The sequence below is a fragment of the Elephas maximus genome, chromosome 19, assembly GCF_024166365.1.
Source record: "Elephas maximus indicus isolate mEleMax1 chromosome 19, mEleMax1 primary haplotype, whole genome shotgun sequence".
Classification (NCBI taxonomy): domain Eukaryota; kingdom Metazoa; phylum Chordata; class Mammalia; order Proboscidea; family Elephantidae; genus Elephas; species Elephas maximus.
This window is the reverse complement of record NC_064837.1, coordinates 56,960,176-56,977,712: the sequence shown is the minus strand read 5'-3', so window position 1 is coordinate 56,977,712 and position 17,537 is coordinate 56,960,176. Positions and strand designations below refer to the sequence as shown.

Sequence of the window (17,537 nt, the reverse complement as noted above, 5' to 3'; positions counted from 1 at the left end):
CTAGCCAAGTTGACACATTTTGACGGGACACAACTCAATCCATAACATTGCCCTTTCTAGCTTCTGGAGGCTGCCACTTTTCCTGGCTTCTAGCCCTCTTCCTTCATCTTCAAAGCAACAACACCAGGTTGAGTTCTTCTCACATTGCATCACTCCAACCTCCTCTTCTGCCTCCCTCTTTCTAATTTAAGTGCCCTTGTGATTACATTAAGGAGCCCTGATGGCGAAGTGGTTAAGCATTTGGCTGCTAACCAAAAGATCAGTGGTTCAAACCCACCAGCGGCTCCACAGGAGAAAGATGTGGCAATCGGCTTGTGTAAAGATTAAGACTTGGGAATCCTATGGGGCAGTTCTACTCTGTCCTATAGGTCACTAGCAGTCTAAATCAACTAGACAGCAATGGGTTTTTTTTTTTTTTAATAATTTTTATTGAACTTTAAGTGAACGTTTACAAATCAAGTCAGTCTGTCACATATAAGCTTATATACACCTTACTCCATACTCCCACTTACTCTCCCCCTAATGAGTCAGCCCGCTCCCTCCTTCCAGTCTCTCCTTTCGTGACAATTTTGTCAGTTTCTAACCCTCTCTACCCTCCTATCTCCCCCCCAGGCAGGAGATGCCAACACAGTCTCAAGTGTCCACCTGATACAAGTAGCTCACTCTTCGTCAGCATCTCTCTCCAACCCATTGTCCAGTCCATTCCATGTCTGATGAGTTGTCTTCAGGAATGGTTCCTGTCCTGGGCCAACAGAAGGTTTGGGGACCATGACCGCTGGGATTCCTCTAGTCTCAGTCAGACCATTAAGTCTGGTCTTTTTATGAGAATTTGGGGTCTGCATCCCACTGATCTCCTGCTCCCTTAGGGGTTCTCTGTTTTGCTCCCTGTCAGGGCAGTCATCGGTTGTGGCCGGGCACCATCTAGTTCTTCTGGTCTCAGGATGATGTAAGTCTCTGGTTCATGTGGCCCTTTCTGTCTCTTGGGCTCATAGTTATCGTGTGACCTTGGTGTTCTTCATTCTCCTTTGATCCAGGTGGGTTGAGACCAATTGATGCATCTTAGATGGCCGCTTGTTAGCATTTAAGACCCCAGACGCCACATTTCAAAGTGGGATGCAGAATGTTTTCATAATAGAATTATTTTGCCAATTGACTTAGAAGTCCAATGGGTTTTTTTTTATGAGTGATTACATTCAGCCCACCTGCATAATCACCCTCTTAAATTCAGCTGATTAGCAACCTTAATTCCATCTGCTGCCTTAATTCTTCTTTGCCATGTAACATATCTGCAGATTCCAGGGATCAGGACACAGGAATCTTTGGGGGGAAGGGGTGGCATTATTCTACTTTCCACAGAGAGGACTCAATAAATGCCCCTTGAACAAAGATGTGTGAGTGAAATGACCCTACAAGCTCCATGGACCACCATGCACCAAAAGCCTTCAACATGAATATTTTTTGTGCCTTTTTTGCCACTGTCAAAAGTGGTTATTGAACCCCTCAAAAGTGCTTCTTGAGAATCACCTGCTCAACAGATAACCCGCTCAGAGAAAACCACCTGAGGCTGGGCTGTACACTTGCTAACCAAACCAGTTGCTGTTGAGCTCATTCTGACTCATGGCAGCCCTGTGTGTATCAGAGTAGAACTGTGCTCCATAGGGTTTTCAGTGGCTGATTTTTCAGTAGATCGCCAGGCCTTTCTTACAAGGTGCTTCTGGGTGGACTCAAACCTCCAACCTTTTGGATAGTAGCCTAGCACATTAATGATTTGCACCACCCAAGGACTTTGTCCACTTGCTAGGATCACGGCATTTCATCAAAACCATGGCCTGCACCCACCACCTCACAGCCCTGCAGCTAGCGTCCCCTGGTGGCACTTCTCCCCCATTGGTGTGTTGCCATTCCCCAAACCAAAAAGCCAAACCCATTGCCTTCTAGTCAATTCTGACTCATAGCAACACTATAGGACAGAGTAGAACTGTCCCATAGGGTTTCTGAGGAGTGGCTGGTGGATTCAAACTGCCGATCTTTTGGTTAGCAGCTAAGCTCACCCCAAAACGCACGCTTGAGAATCACCTCTAAGAGTTCATTCCTCGAGTTGATACCTTCGGTGAACTCTTCTAACACAAGTGGGTGGATTCCACTGTCAAAAACTATATATAGATAAAAATATGAATGTACAATGAGAGCCTCTTAGGAGTTGCTTACTCATTACAGAGGGATCCACAACAGGGTCTCTCTAAAGAGCAAGTTTCCGGGAACATTTTAATTCAGGAGACAGGAGCTGGTGTACAACTTTGAGAGTGACAGGAGGCATTGTCTGGCAGGGTCGAACATTCCACCGCCTACGGGAGTCAGCCAGAAAGGCATGGAAATGGTGAAGCAGGCTGGATAAGAGAGTCCAAACCAAGGCAAACATGCAAAACACCATTTCATGCTGGTTACATGAGATGTTTCACAATATTACCCCATAATTTATTTAGATAGACTTTCTCTCAAGCCTAGGCGAGAGTTAGCTGACTTTTTTTTTTTTTTTTTTTTTTTTGGTCTCCTCCTCTTTCCATGTTTTTCTTCTGGGGGAGAACTAGAACTGGTTGCTATGGCAACCAATTTATTTCTGCAAGTGCATTTAACTTCTATCAGATGTTCCGTTTGACAGGAAGCTTTTCCTCTCAGGGATCTGACTTTCTGCTGCCCTAAGGGTTAATACATACATTTACTCAACAGTGAAAAAATAAACTTTAAAAATCAAGCTTTGGGAGAAGAGAGAACAACAAAAGTAATTACATTGCCAAGCCTGTCATCCTGAGGTATTAAACTTATACCATCTCGGGAGCTAGATTTGCCACACAAATGTTGGCTCTCTTCTTCACTCCACCCCTCTCCTATAAAATTCAGAAAATTTGTTCATTTTTTTTTTTCATTCAATGCATAATTATTGAGCGTTTCTCTATGGTTTGTGTTCAACTACTAATTTAAAGGTTGGCAGTTAAAACCCACACAGCGGTGCTGTGGAAGAAAGACCTACTGATCTGCTAGAAAACCTTATAGAGCATTTCTACTCTGCAACACATGGGGTTGCCACGAGTCAGAAGTGACTCGACAGTAACGGGTTTGGTTTTTGCCTGGTATGTTAAGTGATTGCTATGGACTGAATTGTGTCCTCCAAAAAGATGTGTTGAAGTTCTAACCCCCAGCACCTGTGAATTTGACCTCATTTGAAAATCAGGTCTTTGAAGATGTTATCGGAGCTCTGGTGGCACAGTGGTTAAGAGCTCAGCTGCTAACCAACCAAAAGATCAACAGTTCAAATTCACCAGCTGCTCCTTGGAAACCCTATGGGACAGTTCTACTCTGTCCTATGGGGTCACTATGAGTCAGGATTAACTCAATGGCAACACGTTTGGTTTGGAAGATGTTAACCTCATACCAGAGTACGGTGAGTCCTAATCCCATCTGAGTAAACCAAACCCACTGCCATCGAGTCATATCCAACTCACAGTGACCCTATAGGACAGAATAGAACTGCTCCATTGGGTTTCCAAGGAGCACCTGGTGGATAAAAACTGCCGACTTTTTTGATAAGCAGCCCAGCTCTTAACCACTGCACCACCAGGGTTTCCAATCCCATCTGAGTGGTGTCCTACAAAAGAGAGGGAGAGACACAGGCAGGCATACAGAGGGAAGATGCCACATGAAGACAGAGGCTGAGATGGGGTTATGCTGCAGCTGCAAGCCAAGGAATCCCTGGAGCTACCAGAAGCTGGGAGACAAGAAAGATCGCCCCTGGAGCCTTGGAGAGAGCACGGTGCTCGTGACACCTGAAATTCAGTCTTCTAGCCTCTGAAATTGTGAGACAATAAATTTCTGTCTTTTTAACCCACCCACTTTGTTATAGTTTGTTATGGCAGTTCTAGGGAATGAAAACAGTGGTGGAGAATCTGAATTGAACAGAACAGACATGGCCACCGCTCCTGGGATTCATCATAAAGACAGACAGTAAATATAACAACATCCAACCACTACCTAATTATGGGAATCAGCACTCTGAAGAAAGGCACAGAAGAAAGAAAAAAGGGGCATTCTGTCCAGGCTGGGGGCGATGAGGTCCGAGAAGGCCTCTCTGAGGAGGTGACATTTAAGTTGAGATCAGGAGATTTAAACTGAGACCCAAGAGTAGAAAGAAGAATGCTGTAGATGGACAGCAAGGGGTGTGTGACTGCCCTGAGATAGACAAGAGCCTGGCGAGTTTGAGGAATGGAACGTGGCCAATGTGGTCCACTTTGCAGGGAGGAAGGACCCGAGCAGGAGGCAGAGCAGGGGGCAGAGGCCAGGTCACAAGGGCAGACCAGGCCCAGGCGTTTGTATTTTATTCCCAGTAGACTAGGAAGCCATGATGTGGTTTTCAGCAGAGGAGGGAAGTAACTGACATTTCTACAGATCACTCAGCTGCCAAGGGGAGAATGCACTGCAGAGAACATGGGTGGCAGAAGTGAAGGAGGGAGTTCAATTAGCTGTTGTTGTTGTTGGGTGCTGTTGAGGCAATTTTGACTCATAGTGACTCCATGTGACAGAGTACAAGTGCCCCATAGAGCATTTTTTTTTTTTTTTTTGCTATAACCCTTATGGGAGGAGATCTCCTGTGGAGCAGCTGGTGGGTTTGAACCACCGACCTTTTGGTTAGCAGTCAAGTGCTTAACTGTTGTTCCACCAGAGCTTATTATTATTTAGCTAGAGGAAGCATTTTCAGTCCTCCTGAGGGGAGACTTCACTGGTCAGGGTCAAGCAGCGAGACGGAGAGAAGCAGGCAGTTTCGAATGTGCTTCCAAGGGAAGACTGACAGACTTCTGAAAGACATGGAGGTGGGTGAGGCAGAGGAGAGTATAAAGGTGATTCATACCGTGTCGTTGTTGTTGTTGTTAGGTGCATTGAGTTGGTTCTGACTCATAGCCGCCCAATGTATAACAGAAGGAAACACTGCCTGGTCCTGTGCCATCCTCACAATCATTGCTATGTTTGAGTCCATTGTTGCTACCACTACGTCAATCCATCTCCTTGAGGGTATTCCTCTGCTTCACTGACCCACTATTTTATCAAGCATGATGTCCTTCTACAGGGACTGGACTCTCCTGATAACATGTCCAAAGTAAGTGAGATGAAGTCTCGCCATCCTCCCTTCTAAGGAGCATTCTGGCTGTACTTGCTCCAAGACAGATTTTTTCGTTCTTCTCGCAGTCCATGGTATTTTCAATATTCATACCGTATGACCCAGCAATTCCACTAGTAGATATTTGCCCAAAAGAACTGCAAGTAAGGACTCAAACACTTATTTGTGCTCCAATGATCATTGTAGCACTGTTCACAATAGCCAGAAGGGAGAAACAACCCAAGTGTCCACCAACTGATGAATGGATGAACAAAATATGTTATAGCAATACAATGGTCTATTATTAAGCCATAGAGACAAATGAAGTTCTGACACATGCTACAACATGGATGAATCTTGAAAATATTCTGCTGAGTGAAATAAGTCAGACACAAAAGGACAAAGAGTATACAATCCCACTTATATGTGTTATCGAGAATAGGCAAATTCATAGAGACAGAAAGTAGATTAGAGGCTACTGGGGGGTGGAGGAGGGGGAAATGGGGACTTATTGCTCAATGGTTAGAGTTTCTGTTTGGAGTGATGAAAAGTTTTGGGAAAAATGACAGTGAATGTAATTAATGTCACTGAATTATACACTTAAAAAATGGTTAAAATAGAAAATTTTGTTATATATATTTTGTCCCCCAAACAGAAATTTCTTTTAAAAAATTAAAAACTGTCTCATAGGCTCATGGCCTGAGCAGTGGAGCCGAAGGTGGTGCTGATTATTAAGATGGAGAAGTTGGAGGAAGGACAGACTTGACAGGAGAAAATATGTGGCTTGTCCTACATTCTTTTAGCACCCTCATCACACTCACAGTTCCTCCTTGGAGTCTGTCTCCCCCCACCTAGACTGGAAGCTCCATGAGGGCCGGGGTCAGTCCTACTCTGTCTATTGCTGTATTCTGAGTGGAGAGCCCAGGGCCTGGCCCCTGTGGACCTTCAAATGTCTACTCCGTTGGTTCCCTGAGCTGCCCTGACAAACTACCACAAACCTGGTCACTTAGAACAAAAGAAACTTACTCTCTCACAGCTCTGGAGGCCAGAAGTCTGAAATCAAGGTATCGGTTGGGTTGGTTCCTTCCGGAGGCTCTGAGGGAGGCCCCATCCCATGTCTTTCTCCGAGCTCTTGGTGGCTGCTGACAACCCTTGGTGTTCCTTGGCTTGTAGACGTATCACTCCAATCTCTTACCTCTATTTTCACATGTGTCTTCTCCTCTTTGCGTCTCTTACAAAGACACTTGTCCTTGGATTTAGGGCTACCCTAATCCATGATGATCTCATCTCTAGATCTTTAATTTTCCAAATAAAGTCACATTTACAGGTTCTGGGAATGTAGACGTATCTTTTGGGAGACCACAATTCAGTTCACGACATGTATCAACTGAGCAAATGAATGACTGAACCACGTTCACTCTTCGTAATCATTTGTTGAAGAGAATGTTACTAGCCCAGGACCAGGCACCAGTACGCAGCTGATAAATATCTTTTGGTTGTCTGAAGAATCAAGTGCAATTCAAATGTTATATCAGAAAGCAAACCCTTTGCTATGCAACCAGCTTTCCTTTTGGGGTGTTGGTATTCACCATTTGTTTCTCAAAGATGGTCATTTAGAAAGGTGTTAAGAACACAGCATTTCAGGTGGAACTGAGTCACAGTTAATACACCAGATAGAGCTTGAGCCATGGTTAAAAGTGCTCCAAAGGTGAAGATCGATCCAGACTCATGGTTGAAGCTACTCTTGTGCTTCTTTCCTGCCAAGATGGAGACAGAGAAATGAGCACCATCTCTGAGCTCCATGGCCCAGCATTTGGTCTCCCTTTTCTCAGGCCCCCAGCCTGGACCCCCTGGTCTCCTTCCAGAAGCAATTAATATTTTCCACATCTGTGCTTCAAGAAGGAGAAAGAGATAGATCAACAAGAAATTCTGCTTGAAATGTCCTGGTCAAGATCCGTGTGACCTCCCACCCCTGCTTGGGGACTGGCATTTCATCACACGCTGCAATTCACGGCAGCTTCCTCTCCACACTGCCAGCCTTTGCTGAAGGTCTGTTCCACTGTGACAGCACCAACTACAGGAACTAAAGGATATCCACTGCTGAGGAGTGGGAGAGCTGTCCTTAAGTCCCTGGGTGGCACAAATGGTTTCCCGTGACTGCTAACCTAAAAGATAGTGGTTTGAACCCACCCAGCGGCACCGCAGAAGAAAGGTCTGGCGACCTGCTTCTGTAAAGATTACAGCCGAGAAAACCCTATGGTGCAGCTCTATTCTTTAACATGTGAGGTCGCCATTAGTTGGAATCGATCGGTGGCAAGGTTTTTCTTTTTTTGGTCTTGGGGCACAAAGGCCACTGCCTGACCCCAGAGCAAAGGGGACCCACTGCAAGACACATGGGACCTTCGAAGGCCTCTGAACAAATCTTCTCTTCCTAATTAACCACATGCACCAACGTTAGATTTAGGAGCCCAACTTCTCCCTTCCCAAGAAAAGTCGTCGCCAGGGTTTTGTCTTCCAGAGACCCTGCCCTGGCCCCTTGGATCACCTGCCTCCTGGAACAGAGAGTCTGAATGGCCTAGTCTGAGATTGGCAGGAACCAGGCCCCAGGTTAGGTGACGCTGACTCAGAACTTCATCAGGGCAGGCAGGAATGTGGGTGAGGACTCAGTGCCAGGCACTCGGGGGGCTGGGAGCAGCAGCGTCTGTTTGCCGGGATGCGTGGGGCTAGTGTGGCCGGATCTGGGCCTGTCAGCTAAGACCAAGGTGACTTGGTGGTGCAAGGGTTAAGTGCTGGACTGCTAACTGAAAGGTCAGAAGTTTGAATCCTTCAGCAGCTCTGCAGGAGAAAGGCCTGGTGAGCTGCCCCGTAAAGGTGACAGCCTAGGAAGCCCTGTGGTACAGTTCTACTCTATCATTTAGGGTCGCTATCAAGGCGCCCTCCCTGAGGGGTGAATGTGATAATCATACCTGGGAAGGGCCCTCTTTCAACTGGGGGATGCTCAGGACTGCCCACTATGCTGGCCTGGCTTTAAGATACCATCTCTCCTTAGCTGAGCCCCTCAGGTAGGCAGCGCTTATCCCGCTGGGCCTTCCAGCCCCTTGTGTGGGCACCAACACTCACGTTCCCATTAGCGTCCCAGCCCCCAGGGCCTGTTTACTCTCCCCCAGGGGCTCCCCTAAAATCACAGTAGCCTGTGCTTCTCTCCTAATAAAGTCCCAAGGCAGTTGAGCTTAAAGACACCGCCACAGGCTACAGATACAGGGCAGGCCTGCCTCTCCCACGGGCTGTGTGGCGCCTGCACTTGCTCAGTGGTGGCCATCAGCGGGGGTGGGCAGGCCTTCCTGTCCCCTGAGCCCACAGAGCAAGCCAGGGACCCCTTGATGTCTGCACCCTGGAAGCAAGCACGGGGGCTCCTGGCTGCAGGCACAGAAAGGCACTCTGGCTGGTATGGCGCTACAAACTGATGCAAGTGAAGGACCTGCTCCCTCCATCTGTTAGCAAGCATAACTAAGATGCTCTCAAATGCCGGGAGTTTGGGGTTTGTTCTCTTTTCTTTTCTTTTTTGCCTTTTCTGAGATATTTATGAAGAGATTTTTCCAGTTATCCTGACACATCTCCTCCACCGTGGGTGTCAGCTGGGAGGGCTCAGACAACAAACTCCAGAAGGTATTTTCCCCAAAGCAGCATCTGGCTCCATTGGCAAGTGCAGCAGCGGGCGGTTTGCTGGGAAGTGGCCGAGGCAGAGGGAAGAGGAGCCGCTGGGTGGCACTCGCCACAGCCTCCAGCTCTGGCTCTGCGATGTCCCAGGGATGGGGCTGGGCATCCCGAGGGGGAAGGGTACGTCTGCTCCCTCTGCCACCGGACATCCTCCAGCTTGAGTGCTTTTGAGCCAGAGCATAAGACCCATCCACCTCTCGCCCTTTAAGTCCTCTGGTCTGATGCCAAAGCTACCCTCGCTCTCCCAGGTAAACCACCTGGTGGTGACTGGTCCCCCATCCAGACTTTAAGGGTCTTCCCCCATGACAGTCACCAGTGGGGGAGGGTGATGGAAGAAACAGTGGTGGTTTGGCCCCACGTCCCCCAAGCTTTCCCATCCCAGGAGGCCTTCCAGAGGCAGAGCCAGAACCCCCTTGTTCTCTCCGGTGGGCATTTCTGGCCACCTTGATGGGAAGGCAGAAAGATGGCAGGACAGCAGGATCTACCCTGGGGGCAGCGGGAGTCGGCTGGGTAGCAGGACTGGAGGTGATGATGAGAACCTTGCAGAATCTCCCAGATCATGTCAGCTTAGCAGCCACCTTCCCCACTCACCTGGGACACAGCCAGCCAAGCTGATGCCAGGAGGCCCCAGCCCAGCGTTCCCTATTGCTTGTCACAGAGACTGAGCTGGGCTGTATCTGCCCATGATGAGTTTGGTTGAGGAACAAACACTCGCAGGAGAACTTGGGTTCAAAGGCATCATGGTGCTCAACTACTAGCCTAAAGGTTGGTGGTTCGAACCCACCCAGAAGCATCTTGGAAGAAAGTCCTGGAGATCTGCTTCCAAAAGGTCACAGCCCTGAAAACCGTAGGGAGAAATTCTACTCTGCACACATGGGGTCACCATGAGTTGGAATTGAGTCAACAGCAACTAATAACAACCATCTTAGCAGTAGAGTCCCTGGGTGGTGCAAATGATTAAAGTGCTCAGCTGCTAACTGAAAGGTTGGAGGTTTGAGTCTACCAAGAGGCACCTTGGAAGAAAAGCACGGCGATCTACTTCCAAAAAATTATTCAACAGCAACTAACATCAACAAACCTCAGCTTCACCATCTGTAAATGGGGATGATAACACCTTTCTTGTTATAAAATACCTGACATAGACAACTGTTCAGTTAATTAGATCTGCTATTAATCATAGCCCATCACCCACCCGCCTTCTGGGAGAAGAGATTGTTGGTGTTGAGCAGGCAGAATAGCCCAACAAGGCAGCAGTCAGGGATCTGGGAGCAGTGGTGGTGGGTTCCGAGGACCCACAGCTCCTTCCCTGCAGAACTGTGACCTCCATCACCTGCAGAGCTGCCCTTGAGCCTCACTTCTGAGCACAGAGACTGCAAGAAGATAATCCAGTACCATCCCGCAGATAACAACATATCTGTCATGGATTGAATGGTGTCCACCAAAAAATATGTGTCACCTTGGTTAGGCCATGATTTCCATATTGTGCAGTTGTCCTCCATTTTGTGATTGTAATTTTATGTTAAGGGGATTAGGGTGGGATTGTAACACTACCCTTACTCAGGTCACCTCCCTGATCCAGTGTAAAGGGAGTTTCCCTGGGATGTGGCCTGCACCACCTTTTATCTCTTAAGAGTTAAAAGGAAAGAGAAGCAAGCAAAGAGTTGGGGACCTCATACCACCAAGAAAGTAGCACCAGGAGCAGAGCGTGTCCCTTGGACCCAGGGTTCCTGCACAAAGAAGCTCCTAGTCTGGGGAAGATTGACGAGAAGGCTGACAGAAAGAGAAACCCTTACCCTGGAGCTGACACCCTGAGTTTGGACTTACAGCGTACTTTACTGTGAAGAAATAAATTTCTCTTTGTTAAAGCCATCCACTTGTGGTATTTCTGTTACAGCAGCACTAGATGACTAAGACAACGTCCTACAGATACAGCACCAGCCAAAGAATATTTTTTCCTTTAAATGCAAAGTATTTAAAGCATTTAAAATATATTCTCTAGGAAGCCAATTCATTTCCCAACCCCTGTTTATCTGGAAATGGTCTGTTATCCGATTCAGCCAAGAGCATGCCAGACACAAGCATCTGAGAAATCCCTCTGCCCGGTGCTGGCTTGGCCAGCCATCCCCAGCCCTTGACCCCGGGCAGGAAGGGGAAGGCCCTGATATGCACAGTGGTCATGCCAAGGAGCAGGGTTTCAGGGACAGACACACCCAAGATGACCCCCATGATTCTGCAGACCACTTGAAGAGTGGTCCCAAGTCCTGGGACATTATTTATTTAGTAAATATTGTTTTTATTTCATCATATGTGCATTTGGGAGTCCCTGGGTGGCACAAAAGGATAAGCACTCTGCTACTAGCTGAAAGGTTAGCAGTTCAAACCTACCAAGAGGCTCCTCAGATGACAGGCTTGGCAACGTGCTTCTGAGAGGTCACAGCCTTGACAATCCTATGGAGCAGCTCTACCCTGCACAAATGGGGTTGCCATGAATCAGAGTCAACTTGAAGCATCTGACAACAACAATTTTAAAATTCCTTCTTACATGCACTTACCGATGACACCTGCTGATGTCAAACCCTTTGCCTGGGTCAGCGGGGCACCTTCGTGCTGGACCTTGTGGCAGCCACTGTACACGGCACCTCCTTCAAAGCTCACGGCGGTGTGGTGGGGGTAGAAGCTACTAGGTCATTTTATAGCCGGGAAAGCAGTTCTCAAAGAGTTGAGGAACTTGCCTCAGCTTTTCCCCTCCACACACAGTGCCACAGGCCTGGCTCTCTGGACATGAGATGAAATTAAAGTTTTAGCAACAGAAAGCAGTATTTTAATAAGGTCTTCACCTCCCAGAAGATCCACATTCATAGGTCCCCAGGAGACAATAAGGAACCAATAGGGAAGGCCCCATTTAGGAAAAATCCAGTATTTCTGGTTTGGATAAATTAATGGGTGATGGCCTACATTAGGAGCCCTGGTGGCGTAGTGGTCAAGAGCTCGGCTGCTAACCAAAAGATCAGCAGTTCGAATCTACCAGCCGCTCCTTGGAAACCTTGTGAGGTAGTTCTACTCTGTCCTGTAGCGTCTCAATGAGTCAGAATCAACTCAACGGCAATGGGTTTGGGTTTTTGTGGGGTTTCGGGTCTACATTAAAAGACAGTTTGCGTCTGGTGTAGTCAGTGGTTGTTGGTGGGTGGGGATGCCAAGTTACTTCAACTTAATTGTTAGGAAGCATTAGCAAGCAGCGGAATGAAAACCACCATGTACGACACCCATATTTAAATCAAAATCATGAGTTTCCATTTATGGTGATGGAAATTTGACAATGGATGTTGGTAATGGTTGCAGAACACGATTAACGCAATTGAAGTCACTAAACTGTACGTGAAAAACGTTACATTGGCAAAAGGTGTGTCATATATATATATATTTACAATAAACTGAAAAAAAAAATCAGTCTTTTCCAAAAATAATATTAAACAGTTGTTTTGTCATCCAAAAATAAATAATTATTAGTGTAGTCCCTGGAGCCTGGCTGCCCAGTTTCAAAATTGAACTCCACATGGCAAAACCCTTGGCAAATGGTATCAGTTACCTCTTTGGTAAAACAGGTCAATCATAGTACCTCCCTCAAAGCATTTTGGGGAAAATCCAGTGAGAAAATTTTGGGAAAATCCAATGGTAAAGCACTTAGAATGGAGAAGGGCTCAGTAAACGCTGGTTCTTAGTATCTTTGTGCCATGCTTTGCCTGCGCTTAATCTGCACAACAACCCATGAGGCTCCTGCTTTGTTCCCTATTTCACAGGGCCCAGAGAGGTTGAGACACCAGTCCAAGGCCACACAGCTAGAAATGGCAAAGCAGGACTGGAACCCTGGGTTGGCCTGAGTCCAGCGACCTTTCCACCCATCAAAGGCCCTCAGAGAGAAAAGCAGCAAAGACCCAGAGGCTCTTCAATTACAAACTGATCCAGGATAGCGTACAAGGGAGGAAAGCACAAATAATCCACTGATATTCATGATTCCTAAAGACATCTGCAGTACAAAGCAAATCTCTCCCATCCCGTCCTGTGTCACGCTCAGCTCCAAGAGGGCTGAGGCCAGCTGTGACCCCCCAGCAGGCCACTGAGGTCCTCGGGAGGGCAGGGGATGAAAGAGAAGTCGCTGCTCGGAAGGCAAAAGTGGCTAGACCTTCTCTGAACCAACCTTTCATTCCGCCAGGCACTTTACAGCAAAGTTATGCATTACATGCTGCCCTTTCTTCCAGCTCCCGCACAAGGCTGTGATATTTTAGGAATTGAAAGCTAAGCTCCACTTTAGTGGAAGGACAAATGATACCTGTTCATTGAAGGACGAGGGGTCATTGACGGTCTTCTCTGACGCCCCTCCCGCAGCCCCATTTCCAAATGTTTCCGCCTCTGAGTGCAGTAAATTTCTTCCTTGGAGTTCCTTCTAACCTTCTGAGAGGCGGCTTGGTTTTAGAGGCTGGCTGTGGACAAAGGAACCTCTCGGCCTGTTTGTCCTGTAGAGTGTTTTGAAAAGAATGTTCTCAGAATAACCAGTTAACTCTCAAGCGTGCTGGGCTGGAAGCTTTGGCCAAGTCAAGCTGTTCATATCAACATGCTCATCAAATAAGCAGGAGCGGGGAGACTGGGCTGGTTCCAGAACAAATTCTACCGGGGGAGGCTGCCCAGCATGGGGGCCAAGCACAGCCCCTAACGTGAGGGAGCTTGGAAACACACAGGTCTTGAAAAAGCCCACATGACTTCACTTCACAAGTGCACTGCTTTGTTCTTGTTATTTAACACTGACAGCTGACAGCGGGGTGCAATGTGCTCCCCCTATCGACAGCAAAAGGAAACTGCCCAGGAGTGGGTAGAAGCCAGAGGCCAGAGCTGGCTGGCAGGAGCCACAGGGCACCAGGATCAGGAGCTGGCCCTCTCCGTCCACTCTGGCCAGCACTTGGGCAGGTGCTTGGGGGAGTAGGGGCCATGAGGGAAGAGGAGGAGGGTGGGCTTCTAAGGCTGGTGGCTTCCAGCACCTGCCATCAGCCCAGCTCACCCCTACCTGCCCCCAGGAAATGGGGAGCCTGCTCCAGCCCATCTGGGCTGGAGGCGCAAGCCTTTCCTAACCTTTCCATCCCCACATGGCTTTGATAGTCATTTTAACCTGATTTCAACTGGAGAGACACATGAAGGGGCAGAGGAGGACGCAGAGGTGGGTGGAGGGACTCTAAAGACCCTGACCCCGTGCCCCTCTGGGGAGAAGACAGGCACAGTGCATTAACTCAAAGAGCTCAGCTGTGCTCCCAGCAGTCCTTAGGTGCTGCTGAGTCAATTTTGACTCAGAGCAACCCCATGTGACGGAGAAGAGTTGCCCCATAGGGTTTCCTAGGCTGTAATTTTTACAGTAGATCACCGGGTCTTTTTCCTGTGGAGCTGCTGGGTGGGTCTGAGCCAACAACACGTTGGTTAGCAGACAAGTGCTTAACCATTGCATCACCAGGGCTCCAGGCAGAGCAGGGTTCAAAACCCAGTTCTGCCACTTACTCTCTGGTAAGCGCAGGTCTGTCATCTTCAAAATAGGGGTAGAGGTGTCTGCCTTGGAAGGCTGCAGTCATGACTGAATGACAGAATGCACAGAGAATGACTGGTAGCCAGTGGCTGCTCACTAAATGCTGCTTCTCTTCTAGGGGCTGCCTGCTTTGGAGCCCGGGTGGAGGTGCCACCCTTTTATTACAATGGAACTGAGGAAGAAGGCTGCATACCAGCTCCAACCACCCTGAATGAAATATAAGTGAGAAGCAGATGAAATGGCATCAGCTTGAACACACAGAGCCAGGTAACATTTTCTGATCTGTGCGCTCCCTCAAAAGAACCTACTGAAATATTGAAGAAAAAAAAAAGGCATTCTTGCCGTGAGCATAATCTGACAGGGCGGCTGTTAGCACCAGGATCCGGAGGCATTCTTCTCGGCAGATAAGCCTCCACATTGAGCCGTGCCTCGGATCCTTCCGAGGCTCATCCCCAACCCTTTGCTACCGAAATTCGAAATCACTCTTTATATCTATTCATCCGAAATACCTCCCAGGCTCCCCAAATCTCCCCACTAAGCCTTCTGAAATCACCAGAGCCATCTGCTTTGGGCATGGAAATGAGATATTACAAAAAGTCGTCACACCAAGGTCATTATTTCTGGAGGACGAAGGGGAAAACAAAGCTCTTAACAAAGGCCTTAGAGCCGCCACAGAAAACAGCCTCATCCCCCTCGCCGGCGGAGGTCCTCTGCCCTCCTTCTCCCGACTGCCAATGCAGCCTCCTCAGCGGCTTTGAGGTGCTCGTTACGCAGCGTGAGCAGCCTAATACTGCATTCCTCACCCATAGCCACTGCTGGCCTCTTCATCCCGGAGTCAGGATTGTCTGAGGGTTCTCAGCTCATTAAGGCTTTGTCTTCACAGCCAAAGTAAAATAGAGAACTGAGGTAATTACCGAAATAATCCAGCGAGGGGAGAAGAAACTGCCTTGTGTGGAAGAAGATGGTTTTGGAGGACTAGTCCAACTAAATGGCAAATATCTCCACCCTCTCAGCTGCCCAGAGATGTAATTGTATGTGGGATTACTTGCTCCACCCACCCCCTACAGTAAAACTTACACTGAGTGGCTTCCAGAGGGAGGACGTCAATGGCTCCCTGAGGGAAGGGGTGAAGTGTCCAGCTACTCCAGGACAAGCCCAGTCCAGTGCCCACGCCTTCTCCTAACCCAGGGAAGGACACCTGCCTCCTTGAGATCTGGAACTGTCACATGCGAGAAGCTCCAGGGTCCTCAGGCAGCACTTGAATACTGCCATTTAGAGTTCTATAACCCGGCTGAGCAGAAATTTCCAGATTTAAATTGTGCTCACCCAGGCATGATGAATGGTCTCAGACAGTCTTGAGTTTGCTCCAGCTTCTTTTGCCGGCGATCAAGTCCTTATTTGACTCTACAGTCTACATCCTCACAACCTCAGGACCAAGCATGGTGCCACGTGAGCGCCCACAGACAGAAAGGCAAACTGCCATAGACCCCACTGAGGTTCCCCCTGACATAAAGGAAATGATAATAACAAGGAATAGGCACAGCCAAGCCACACTTGATGAATGACAAAGAGGCTGTTTATAGTGTCCTTGAAAAACTCAGGCCTGGAAGTTACCCAGACCTGAGCTGGGATCTGACCTGACCACCTTCCAAGTGTAAGGCCTTGAGCTGGTTACTTAACTTCTCTGTGCCTCGGGTCCCTGTGTGGTAAGGGGATAATAGAATTAACAGAGAATATAATATACATCCCCTAGACAATTTTTAGACAGTGTCTGGAAACCCTGGTGGCATAGTGGTTAAGAGCTACAGCTGCTAACCAAAAGGTCAGCAGTTCAAATCCACCAGGCGCCCTCAGAAATCCTATGGGGCAGTTCTACTCTGTCCTATCGGGTTGCTATGAGTCAGAATCGACTTGACAGCAATGTGTTTGGTTTTGGTTTAGACAGTGTCTGGAGCCCTGGGTGGTATAAATGGTTAATGGGTCAGCTGCTACTGAAATGTTGGAGGTTCAAGCCCACCCAGAGGCACCTCAGGAGAAAGGCCTGGGGATCCTCTCCAACAAATCAGCCCTTGAAAACCCTATGGAGTGCAGTTCTATTCTGACACATGTGGAGTTGCCATGAATTGGAATTGGCTCAACAGCAATGGTTTTTTATACTGTGTCTGGCTAACTGCCTCCAAAATGGTAAAGTCAGCATTTACTATGCATTTCACAGCTGTCATTAAGTGTATGCAGCGTGCAAGACTGTTTTATTTGACTCTCCAAACAACTCTTAAAGGTGGACCCGAGACATATCGTTCTCTGTGGTGGTTTCGGCTGATCTAAGATCACCCAGCAAATTCGCCGTGAAGCCAGCACAAGATGGTGATTCTCTTGGAGCTAAGTCCAGTGCTGTCTCAACTCTCCTACAAGCTCCTGTGAGAGTGGAAGGGGTAGGAGCTGGTCTGATAGGACCCAGAGGAATGAAAATCTCTGTTCTGAATAACATCTCCATCTCCCATAGGATTAACATATAATCACTTGTTCAATGAGAGGAGGGTTCTGCCATACTTGCCTTTTTCTCCCACCTAAGAGGAGTGTGGGGTAGTTATCCCCTCTCCATATCAGATTCATTCATGTCACTTTCATTTGTTTCTCCTAAAGTCCCTGAGGGAGGCTGCAAGCAGATGGAGGGGTGGGTGCAGATGTGGAGGGATGTTCCCGAGTCACCCAGTTGTTGGCAGTCACTAACCCACTGCCGTGGATTCCAACTCATAGTGACCCTATAGGACAGAGTAGAACTGCCCCATAGAGTTTCCAAGGAGCGCCTGGTGGATTCGAACTGCTGCCTTCTGGTTAGCAGCCATAGCACTTCACCACTACGCCACCAGGGTTTCTGTTGTTGGCACAGGACATCAGTTTTCACATCATGTCTCATGGACCCCTAGGTCCACAAAGGAGCTTCGGGGGCTGCAGGGATGGTGTGTGTGGACAGGTAGAGGCACTGAAGGGGATGTTCTAGGCCCCATAGCCCCATTCAACCACAGCAGCACCAGCTCTTACCTGTAAGTCTCCCTGTTGGGAGAGCTGGCTCATTTATGTTGTTTCCTTTTAAGATTTAATTTGAAATAA

The 17,537-nt window shown here is 48.1% G+C and overlaps 1 long non-coding RNA gene across 2 annotated transcripts; it reads right to left on the bottom strand.

Moving 5' to 3' along the window:
- Positions 1-492: 492 nt before the first annotated feature.
- Positions 493-15,557, bottom strand: LOC126063112 (uncharacterized). 2 transcript variants are annotated; one of them, XR_007514208.1, is made up of 5 exons: positions 15,504-15,557; positions 13,191-13,374; positions 11,416-11,638; positions 11,249-11,329; positions 493-6,903 (listed from the first exon to the last, which is right to left on the bottom strand). It is a non-coding gene; the product is annotated as an uncharacterized LOC126063112 (long non-coding RNA). The 2 variants fall into 2 exon arrangements; XR_007514207.1 differs by lacking the exon at positions 15,504-15,557 and having other exon boundaries at positions 13,191-13,545.
- Between the last annotated feature and the right edge of the window lie 1,980 nt (positions 15,558-17,537).